This window comes from Pyrus communis, chromosome 12, assembly GCF_963583255.1.
Source record: "Pyrus communis chromosome 12, drPyrComm1.1, whole genome shotgun sequence".
Classification (NCBI taxonomy): domain Eukaryota; kingdom Viridiplantae; phylum Streptophyta; class Magnoliopsida; order Rosales; family Rosaceae; genus Pyrus; species Pyrus communis.
The window spans coordinates 4647013-4659598 of NC_084814.1; positions in this window are offsets into that span (position 1 = coordinate 4647013).

Consider the following 12586-nt stretch of genomic DNA (forward strand, 5'->3'; position numbering starts at 1 on the left):
GGAAGATAACATCAGGTAGTCAACAGCTGGTATCCGTTTTCAGGTCAAATCCCTATTAATCATTCTCTCTTTCTCCTCAAATAATTCAAATTGAAAACCTAGCTAAAGATATTGAGTTTACTGTTAACCAGAAGAACTAGCTCTCCAAGCCAAAACACTAAACAATCAAACTAGAGTTTCCATCAAGCTAATATCTAGCCAAAAGTTATTGTATTTTGACTAAAGTTTCATCTTCTAAGCTCAAAATCTTCCCATAAGGACTTTTATTTCAACTAACTAGGCCATTGTTATCTCAATGTTAAAAAAGGTATTAATTTCAATTTCTCATTTACCCATTAGTTTATAAAATAAAATAAGATTCTTTGTTCTACATAGGGCACTATATTTTGCCTAAATTTGAATTTGGTCACTTTGTTTGATTTTGTTTGTAGTTTATGGTTAGTATTGAAATTATTATAATACTTAAATCCAGTCGAAAAGTATTGTTCACCAGCAGTAAATTGACGATAATAGCCCTCAACTGCTCTTTGTGCCCCGTTTTTTTTTCCTCTTGGTACAATGAAGTTGCACATTTGTCCATGCTAGCCACATGTCCATCATCGTCAAAAGGTGTGCTTCCACTACAACCTCTCGACTTTGCCTTCCATTTCCACTTCTTTCTCTCTCGTTCTTGAACTCGCCTTCTACCGCTCTCAAACATCACATTCTCTCACTCTGAAACCAAGACAATTCTGCTCACCACTTCGGGAAGTCATTGCCAAAGTCTACCTTCCAAAATTTTATTCACGAATTGGATTGCGTAAACTTCCATATTTGCATCATTAGTAGTTCTTATAACGAGTTTAGTCGAACTTAAGGGGAATATCCTGAAGCATACCACATGACCTTAATATTCTATTTTCTCTATGATCACAAGCATGTTTTCCTACTAGGTTTTTACTAACCTGATGAGGTTTTGATTGTTGGAAATATGCCCTGAAAGTCATTCTTTGGAAGAAACCTTTCAGGACAATGTCTGTATGTATAGATAACTTTAATACAACAAAAGGCAAAGTCACTTATTAGGACTATCTCAATGAATGATATACATCCAAAATTAGTGAGTCCATGGACAATGGATCGGTGGAAGAAGTAATCTAAAGATGTTACACTACAGAGACCTTTTTCACATAACCATAATGTCCAAAAGGTTCCTAGTCATAGAATTGTTAAACGGACTCTGACAATCTGGATGAACTAGTAAGTACTATGTCTGCTTCAAATGGGAAGGATGGAAAGTCTCAAGCCATTCGTGTAGTGACATTAAGATAAGTATGTAGGTGCCCATTAAGGGAATGAGTTCACTGAACACAATCAAACGAGAGTACTTACACGGAGGTCTACTCACATGTCAAGCAAGTAACTCTACTGGTTGGAATAATGTAAGTAATCCATTGACCTGAGACATCATAGTTGTCTTGGGGATACGTTGATGATCATTTGATAATGAGACGTGGCCACATATCATCTTGGATGTGTTCTATGCATTGTTGGGGTCAGTGATTTATTCTCATAGGCATGTGAATGATCAACAAGGGATCTCTAATCCTCATTAAGAGAAGAAGAATACTCTAAGATATGATTCGAGAATTCTCGGCGGAAGTATCAAGCGTAATGATGGAAGGCATTCCTATACGACTCAATTGAATCATATGACATAGTTTAATCACATTAGGGGTTTGACATAAAGTATCCACACCCTAGTAATGTGATTGTGAGTATTGTATTAAAGAAGGATCGAATTACATTGTAATTCCAACTGAATAGGTTCTCCGACCAAATTCTACATTAGCTTGCCTAGCCATGATATATGGTTAGATGTCACTCATGGTTTGTGGGTTCTTCTAGATGATTAAATAAGTAGTCATCAAAGAAGAAGGAGAATTAAAAGTAAGTTTTAATTCACTGAGTGATTGGATAAATACTAATCAATTGGATTAGTACCAATCACCTCATTGCTCGTTAATTAGAACTTAAAACGATTGTACACTGATACACTCTTGTGGTGAGACAACTAAAGGATGATGGAATTAATTAATTAGTTGGATTAATTAAGTGCTATGATTAATTAGAAAGTCTAAAGAAATCTTAGAAGCAATGAAAGATCGTTTTGGGCTTAAAAAAAAGTTCGGATTCATTCGGGCCCAAACCCATTGGGCTTTTTATTCAAGCATAGGATGACTTGAAATGATAAAAACCCAAAGCCCAAATCAACACTACGTGGCCGGCCAAGGATGATGAAAGAAAAGAGAGAAAGTGTCAATTAGTTGACTTACGTCTTTTACCTTTATAAAGGGAGTTTAATGAAAAAAAATTCATTAGGGGTTTTTTGTGTGAACTTTTCAACAAGAGAAAAACAAGTCTCTCTCTCTATACACATACATAGCCGGCCACCAAAGGGAGATATATCTAATCATCTCTTCTCCTTTTGGTTATTCCAACATCCATCTCACTACACTAGTGGGTGTGGATCTTTAGAGGTCTTCTACTTTGGAGACTAGAGGATAACCAAAGGAGTTCCATATCTATCAAGGTGGAGGAAACAAGGAGGGAGGCTAGACTCAAGGAGTTCCAAGAACAAAGAGCTTGGAGGCGGTCCATCCTTGGTCTAAAGTCTAGATCAAGAGGTATAAAACTCAACCTTCACTTTGTTCTAGAATATTTTATTTAATGCATCATATATGAACCTATGCTTCTTGAAGGGGATTTCATGACTATAGCCTTGATAATATGTGATAATATGCTTCTGTTGCTTATGTATATAAATTTACAATTGTATATGCATGCTAGTCACTATAAATCCCACATAAATCTCATAATTTCCCTTCATGATGAGGCACCTACTCTAGGTTGGTTGTATCCTTTTATAAGTTAATGATCATACCGAATATGTGAAACATCAACATCATGTATTAACTCACTTTTCTCCTTAGATTATGGATCTGCCACACTGGGTTTACCAAAGCTAGATATTGGAGTGATTTAACTTTTGATATGCACCCCTCGTAAGAGACTCTTGATAAGCATCTATTATACCTATCGAGAACTAATGACAACAATCATCATATCTTAATCATGAAGACCTAATGCAACTACTTCTAATAGCATGTTTACTAATCCGTAATCAGATTGAGAGGAATTGAATTAAGGGAGAATCAGAATCAGATTCATATTAAAGTTGTTTACTAAAATATCTGGAATCAGAATAAAATTGGTGTCAATTCCATAAAACTTGTTTACTTATTCAGTTAAATCGGAATTAAAAATAGTATCATTACTAAACTACCCCTTATTATAAATATTTATTTTTCATATAAAGTTATTGGAATTGATTTATATTTCATATCATATTAATTCATAAAATAATTGAAGAAGCTCTTCTTAAGGTAATATTTGTATAAATAAATAAAAACAGCACATCATCTTCTTCCCTTTCTTTAATCCTATCTTTCCCCAATGCCCACAGCTTTCCTGCGACCTCCCATATTCACAGGTCCTTCACTCCTCCCTTCAATCCATATCTTCTTCTTCCCCAGCCCCCACAACCATCCCACCACCTCCCGAATTCGCAAATTCACATGCATCCTCATATGTCTCTCTCGTTCTTAAACTCTGCAAGCGACGAGGAGAACTGGGGTTCAGATATGGCCGGAGCCGACGTTCATCCTAGGAAAATTGGTGGGGAAATTTGGAAAAGTAACCATATTTTAGATCTCTTATAAAATTATAGCCATCATTTTAGTTTTATGATAATTCTAACCAAAATTTGACGTAAATGTACTAATATACCCTTACTATTAGGGTTTCTCACAACAAAAACAAAACCTTTTTTAAACTCTCGCAACCTTCTGGTTTCTCACCTTAAACCAGAAGTGCACTCTTTGCCAATTTTGTGTAATTAAGCAGCAAGGATGTTCTGACCATAAAACAAGGTAACAGGACACAGCAGCCTTTTCAAATTGACCAAGAAACAATGGTATGGTTGGTCAATTGTAGCCTTCAATTCCTAAATCAACTTTTTGATATTTCATATCATGGTTTTAATCAAACCTTTAATGATTTTCATATTCCAATGTAGGGGAATATATTATGAATCCTTCGACAAATCAACAAGTTGATTTAAGAATTAGAAGCTCCAGTGACGCAAGTATATTAGTGTTTATTCGGCACTTTGCATAAGCACTATATGTGCTAATGAATTTTTCTCTAAAAAATTTTCCTAATGTTAATATATTTGTACGTTAGTTAGACGTGCTAATTATTTTTTTTTTTCCTTCAAAATATGACTCAATTTGTGATTGTGGTCCACTACGAATGGAGAAAGGTTGATAGCCAATACACAGATGGTCAAGCGAAATGAATGGTAATGTCAACCAAAGTTAATCATCAAGATCTTTTACATGGTATATATGAACATCTTCGTAGTCCGAGTGAATTTAGAATCTCAGTACATTATCAATGCATGAGCAACTTAGGGATACAAAATATGATGGAGATTGTAGACAATGACTATGTGATTAGTTGGGTATGTGAAAGTCTTTCTGCAAAATCATACAAGATTCTGTTATATGTCACAACATATCTTCTAAATGAACCTGAAGATGAACACTCAATTGCATGTAGTTCCTCATCACCAACAGTGGCAATTCAAGAAAATGATGACATTTTGGGTGATGAACAACCAAGTCAAGTTCTTCAAGACAATGCCTAGATTAGTGAGACTTCAATAGATATAAGTTGAGTTTACTAATGACTATCATGACAGTACCCATTTTGATAATGTGGAGTCTAACGATGCCAATTTCAATCTATCGTCATCTCATCTTAATAAACGTAAGTATGATAATATTGCATATTTGAATATAGATGGAGATATTATGGTCGAACAATTGTACTCGAGTAAGAAAAAGTTGCAAAAACAATTAGCTATGATTGCAATGAGGAAGAATTATGAGTAAAGTGCAAGGATCAACTAAGAATTGCTTGCAAATTAGATGTGTGGATGATAATTGCAAGTGGCGACTTCGTGCAACCAAGTTACAAGTGTCAGAATTTGACGTTGTACAACGTGATCATAGGCAAGCAAGTAGCTCTGTTGTTGGCCAATTTATAAAGTCAAAGTATGAGGGGGCATCACATGTATATAGACCTAAAGACATCATTGAAGATATGTGAGAACAAGTTGGGTTAATATGAGCTACGAGAAAGCTTTGAAAGCATACATTTGACATGATCCGAGGATCACCAGAGGAATCTTTCGCCGCACTTCCTGCCTATTGTGCCATGTTAGAAAGTAAAAATCCTGGTACAGTAACACAGAAACAGAGGACAATAATCACTTTTTATACTTTTTCATGGCAATGTGAGCCTCTATAAGGGTATTTCAAAGTTCTATGAGGCATGTGGTAACAATTGATGGCACTTTTCTAAAGGGTAAATATCTTGGCACCTTATTTGTCATTGTATGCCATGATGGAGAAAATCAAATATATCCTTTGGCATTTGGTGTGGGTGACTCAGAAAATGACGCTTCATGGACATTGTTTCTTACAAAATCGAGAAGTGTCATTGGAGAGGTAACAGACTTGGTATTTGTATCTGATCAACATGGAAGCATTGGTAAAGCTGTGCAAACTATGTTTCCAAAGGCTTATCATGGAGCTTCTTTGTATCATGTAGCTGGCAACATGAGGAATAAATTTGGTGACGTTGAAACGATGTTTAAGTTGTATTACACTGCGGCAAAAGCATACCTTGTGTCAGAGTTTAATAGTGTTATGACTGATATTTGGGCAATCAAAGATGGAAAAGTAGGAAAATATCTTCAAGAAATTGGGTATCATAGATGGGCTTGGGCACATTTCAATGGAAAACAATACAACATGATGACAACCAACATTGCCTAATCCATGAATGCGAAACTGAAGGATGCTCGAAAATTGCCTATCACTGCTCTAGCGAATCACCTTAGAGGTATACTCCAAGAGTGGTTCAACAAACGTCGGAACACAGCAAGTTCATGGAATTCGACCTTGACAAAGTGGGTAGAGGAAAAAGTGCACAAGAATCAAAATAGAGGCTTGCGTATGTCAGTATGTATGATTTGTTTACATTTTTATGCACCAATGATATTTGTCCCTATACTTTTCTTTTATTCACTTTCTAGGAAAATGGTTGCTTTTGCACTTAGACATATTCTCATTTTTGGTGTTTCTTGAAGGCATTGTGTGTGCATTTTTTTTATTTTTTTTATTTCACATGGTTGACAACTATACAGGTATCTTCCATTAATCACTATGCATTGCAAATGCATGAGGCTGACTTATATCACATAATTGATCTAAATGCCAAGTCATGCACATGTAGAAGGTTTGATCTTGACCAACTTCCATGTGTCCATGCAACCGTTGCATGTTGAATTCGCAACACATCAATGTACAATATGTGCTCCAAATTCTACACAGCCAATGCAATTGGGCTAGCGTATACAGAGCCCATTTGGCCGGTTGGAAACAAGAGTGAATGGAGTGTGCCCTAAGAGGTGCAAAATAGAGTTGTGTTACCTCCAATTTGACAAGTTGTATCTAGAAGATGCAAGACAAATAGAATCCCATCTCTGGGGGAGGAAGTGATAGTGAATAAGTACAGTCACTGTGGTGGGACAGGCCACAATCGCCAAACTTGCAAGAATCCAATTAGACTCCATTCCAGCGCATGATGTGAATGTTTTTCTTTGGGATTTATTACATTATTGGCTTTTGTATTTTCAATCACCAGTTTAGCAGAAAAACCTCACACAGATTTTAGCTTAAAAGGATTTTTGCTCCTCTATTTTTAGATTCAAATTTTGCTTCGGAGATTCAGTTCCTGATTAATTTTTATGTTTAGTTTATTGGGTTGTCTTCAATTTTCACATTCTCTAATTACATTTGAATATCTATATCTACTCTATATATATATACTGATAAAAAAAATAAAAATAAAAAGTGTAGGAAATGGAGGGGTTCGAGAGTAGGAGTACTGGGTAGTATTCAAGAGGCTACCTCTTTTATGCTTCAAGATCTCAACTAATTGTTGTTTTTTCATGGTTAAGAGCAATGGGGAATTTTTTTTTTCATTAAAGGTATATTAGTACCTTTACATCAAATTTTGGTTAGAATTATCATAAAACTAAAATGGTGGCTATAATCTATATGAGGTCTAAAATATGGTTACTTTTCCAAATTTCCCAAATTGGTGAGATAGGAGAAGAGAGTGATATGGGTATCTCTATTGGATTTGGCGATGAAGTTTGTAAGGCTGTTTTGAAATTAAGAAAATAAATTAGGGTAGTTTTGGAACAAAACTTTGATTCCTGGAGGACTCCCTTTCAAGGAATCCAAATACCAAGTATTATTAGAGAATCCGACTCCAGGTAACAGAGGAGTCTGATTCCATAAATGAGCTGGGTCCCACCTTATTTTCCCCCAGATTTTCATTCCTCTGGTGGTAGTAAACACTTGAATTCCTCGAATTGTGTACGATTGCCATTCCACACGTCCCATTTTCCATTTGTAAACACGCCCTAAGTTATACACACTCAAGGGAGAGTGTTGTGCATAGTATTTTAATTACGAATGTGATTGTGTAAACTTTAAGTACAATCCCAATATGATTTGGAGATCAAATCCTCATAAACTTTGTATTACTACCCATCATAATTAGCATAAATAAAGGTACAAGGTCAGAATGTGAAGACACAATTCTCATACACTTGATCCATTCTCACACCCACTTTTATAATTAGTTTCAAATCCTCATAAACTATGTTGTCCCCTCTCTCTCACTCACTTTTATAATTGGTTTCACAACAACATACCTATTGATACAAGTATCAATTTTTTTTTAATAAAATCAATATTATACACTAACCTATGCTAAGCCACGGAAAGGGGGTGAGGAAGAAGAGTTTGAACTCAAAACACAATGAGTTAAAGAGGAAGGCACTAATCACTAGGATAATTCATTCCTTGCATTAATACAAGCATCATTAGTATACAAACTTCTCGTGGGGACTTTTGATGATCACGCTATGAAGAATTGAGAACATCTCTATATATAAATTTTTTTTTTCTTTTTTTTGGAGAAGAGAAGATACTTTGTTATTTTGTGTTTTACTTGTAGTAATTATTAATTTTCATTAAGTCAAGCCATACAAAAGCTCGAGTTCAACTTACAAATAAGCTGAGCCGAATCGAGCTCAAGCTTGCAAAAATCATTTGAGCTGAGCTTGATCATACTTTTACTAACTTTTTTTTTCTTGCTTAAGTGCGAAAAATATCAACTAAGCTGAATTTGAGCATCTTAGTATACTCAGCTTGGCTCAGCTCATTTACACTCCTACTTTATGAGCTTGTTCTAAAATTACAATGTCTCAATTGTTTGGTGTTGTTGATTTAGCACATACTTGTCAGAAACATTTTTTATGCGAGTTCGATTTCCACCAATTCTTCTCTTTTAATAACCATCTAACAGCTATCACTCTACTAATTTAAATAACAGAAAGAGAGAGAGAAAAATTGTCATTGACGCACGGAGACACCGACACTTTCGACCGACCAAAAACAAAATTCATGCTAGCACTGTTTGTAAAGTGGTGTTTAATTATCTTAAACTATGAGGTTTGGTAGTTAAGAAGCAATGAGTATGTTTTCAAGCTCATGCTTTCCTTCAATTTTATTTCAATATTTGTCACCTTTACATATTTTTATAGGTTTCTTTATGCCTTCCCCTAATTTCCAGTAAACTTTGTCACCTTTACGTTTCAAGCTTATGATCTTAACTTGTACTAAAATTCGTTACATGTACGTCTACATATGTCTTTCTGTTTTGTTTACTTCAGAATATACTACGTCCCATATATAGTGGTGCCTTGTGTCGGTTGGAGATCTATTGTCTTGTCAATGTCTCCTAATTAATTAGGGTTTGTTTTCTAATTAAAAGGTGAAACAATGATAACGAATGAGTAAACTTACTTAGTTCATGGCGGATTACTAATCTAGTTACAACCAACGAGCAGTTGTATTGAAAAGATGGGTTGCCTGAATACAATCACGTAGCGTAAAAATACTAAACAAGAACGAAAGAAGAAACGCAAACACCTACATTACACCATAAAAATGTAAATCGGAATGGTTTTGAATTAACATATATTTGAACAAAATACGAAACACGTGCGCACAAAACACAACACCGTATTAAGATTGTGTGCTAAATATTCTAGGTGGTGAGCCGACCTACCTCAGTCGACATTGATCTATCAAAAGGGTTTTATGGAGCCAACACAAATTGGTAAGTGATCCTCTTGTTTTCTAATAAAAAAGAAATATTGACACAAAAAGAAATTAATATATGGGTACAAACTAAAACTAAAAAGAAAATTGGTATAATTTAAAAAAGGGTTGCAAATTAAAATGGGTACAAATTAAAAATAAAAATATAAGATGTGTTGTAGTCCTATTAGATTAGAAATGTGATTGTGTAAATCCTAGTATATCTCGGGATATCCTTGAATATTCTCTAGGATTAGATATTACCCTATTAGAGTTGTAATCCTATTAGTGCAAGGATTTAACCTTTCCTACTACTACAAATAAAGGCACAATGGGGTGATACAAAACACACCTCACAATTACACATCTCTTTCTTCTCTCTCTCTCTATGTGCCGCACCCCCTCTTTCTAGCCTCCATAATTGTTAAGTAAACTATGTATGCGACACGTTATCAGCACGCTCTTAATGCTGTGCTAAAAAGAATTTGTTCTTCAATCAGGGGAGTATTACGTTTTAATCATTCTTTTTATGATTAATTTATTATTTTATTAAATTGATCTACATGTTATTGATTCAATTTAATTTTCTTTGTTGACCGTGATACAACACATTGGAGTTGCAATTCCGACTTTCAGAGAAAGATCTTCTACAAATTCAAAGCTCAGTTGTTTTATGCCAACTAGGTTCTTTTAAAATAAATTAAGATATTTGAAACGACCATGAAGCATGTAAACATTCCCCATGATGCGTGAACCCCATATATTTATATTTTCCTTTCAATTATATATATTGCATATGTGTTCATATATTTTGTCAATATATATATATGTTCATGCAATACGCAATTATGCTATGTGGAATTTGTGAGTCAAAGCATCGAAATTAATTTAGAAGCAAGTAGGGTTCGTAACCCTAGAATAAGAAAAAAAAGAAAAAGAAAGGAAATATGGGATTTTTTCATGGCTGAGCCGCAGCTCCACGCCGTGCCGCCGAGCCAAGCTGGCTGGCCTGCAACCACATCGCAATTAGGACGGCGTCGTTTCGATGCCCTACATAACACCAAGCCTCAATTTGAGTTGTTCTCCAAATGGGCTTAAAGCCTTGAGTCCACCAACATGCCCTTAAAGCTTTGCTGGTCTCTACCCTGCCTCGGCCCACCATGCCTGTAGCTAGCTTAGGCTTGCTGGGCTTTGCCCGCATGGACCTCACCCGCCTACAGCAAACTTTGCGTGTTGGGCTCATCATTTGTCTCGGCCAACGATCATCGAAGCCAGCCCACGTGGCTGGGCTCGCCTAAAACTAGCCCAAACAAAGCTAATCTTTGGTTAGGCTTCGTGCACACCCATACTAGGACAACCCCCGTGTTGGGCCTGTACTCTTTGTGCTTTTTGTGGCCCAAAACCAACAGCTTGGTTGTTGGGCTTCTTACTAGAATCGGCTCGTGACCTGCAGCCACACATGGGCTGCCTTGTAAGCTTACCCGGGGCCTACTAAGCCATTTAAGGCATTGCCTTGCACACAGTAGCCAGCCCATCGAGTTGGGCTGCGATTTTTTCAAACTCAATGCCCCATTTTTGGCATTCTCACTTCATAACCATACTCCTATAATTTTTGGGATGTTATTGGTTAACGCTTATCAAGCTATAATTTATTATCGCTTGGCCCGAAGCCAAAAATTGAAGCTAATATTAACCCAAATGTTATTATTTTGCTTCTATGATCAAACCTAGATGGTTACGTTATATTGAATTAAATAAAGTGACCAGCAAGCCATTAATCTGATAATTAATCCAAAATTATTGGCCTGAAGTCCACTTTTTGGCAATTAACAATTCAATAAATTATTTCTTTTCTTTGAACCGTTGACTCACTTTCGTATTCCCGAAGCACTCACACTTAAGTTCCTGAAGCAACCCAAATCTACTACACTCAGTTGTATATTGTATTCTGTGTTCTTGTAGGAACCTCTCTTTTATGAACTAAATGTTCATGAACTAAATTGAACCTGTAGTTTCAAATTTAGTGCCCTTGAAACCCGAAGTTTTTCATATAAACCATGTCTTAGAACCTGAATGTTCTAACTTTGATGCTTATGGATATCTTATTTCCATAGCACCAATCACAATCTTGTTCATTCCATTCAGTGGATTGTCAAACCATAACAAGTTCGATTTCACTGATTTGGACGTTTCTTGACCGAAACCACTTTTATGTCATGAAACTTCATTTGACTATCAAGAAGCTGAGAAACAATTGAAGCCAACAATGGCATGGAAGAAGTGAATAAGCCTCCGCCATGATCTTCATTTGAAGACTTATGCCCAAAGCATTACAAATGGAAATACCTCATGAACAAGGATTCCATGGCTCGTTGGCTCGCTTCTACAACCCGTTTAATCATGAACGATATTGCCTGAAGCACACCATGATTACGTCCATAAATGAGTACAATTCTGAAGTTTGTAAACCCAATCGAATTTTGACTAGAGAATATTTTTCTCGTCCTTCCTTGTTTCTAACTCGTTCTTAAAGCAGCAGTGTAGAGAGCGGAAGTTTACCAAATTCTTGGATCTGATAACTACCACACTTGTGAGAGAAAGGTACTCGAGCAATTCGACTGGGAGGTACCAAACGGTATAGACCCAGTTTCGACTGGAGTTTACTGAATGGTGGTGCCCTGCTTCGGTAGGGATGCACCAAAGGAAAATGTTCTTCTTTGGCAAAGGTGCACCGAACGGTATTGCTCTGTTTTGGCAGATGCCTACCAAACCCAAGTTTGGGTCTGTCTTTCTCACAATCCAATTTCGAGTTTGTTTTTACAATATATGTTAGAATCAAGGCCTGCCAAGGTGTGGTATCATGCCCCAAGCATGATCATTGGCACCTAAGACCTAAAACTTCAAGAATTAGGGATATTGCTCCCAAACGTTAACCCTGCAGAAACTACTTCTGTCTTGATGGAATAAATCATTGGTTATGCACATGTTCATGCATCTACCAATGTCGTTGAGGAGTACCATTCTCGTAGTCAATATGTGAATCTAATTTTGTTCCATCAAACATCGTTGGAATAGCAGAATTTTGACATGGATGGCCTTGTTGGTTGAATCCTCTTAGTAAATCATTTACGTTGTGAACATTTTTTTATGTTCTTGGACGTTTGGTGTTTGTTTTCATTATGGATAATTTTATCGATATTGTCCTCGAATATGAGTTAATTGAATCATGTTTCTTG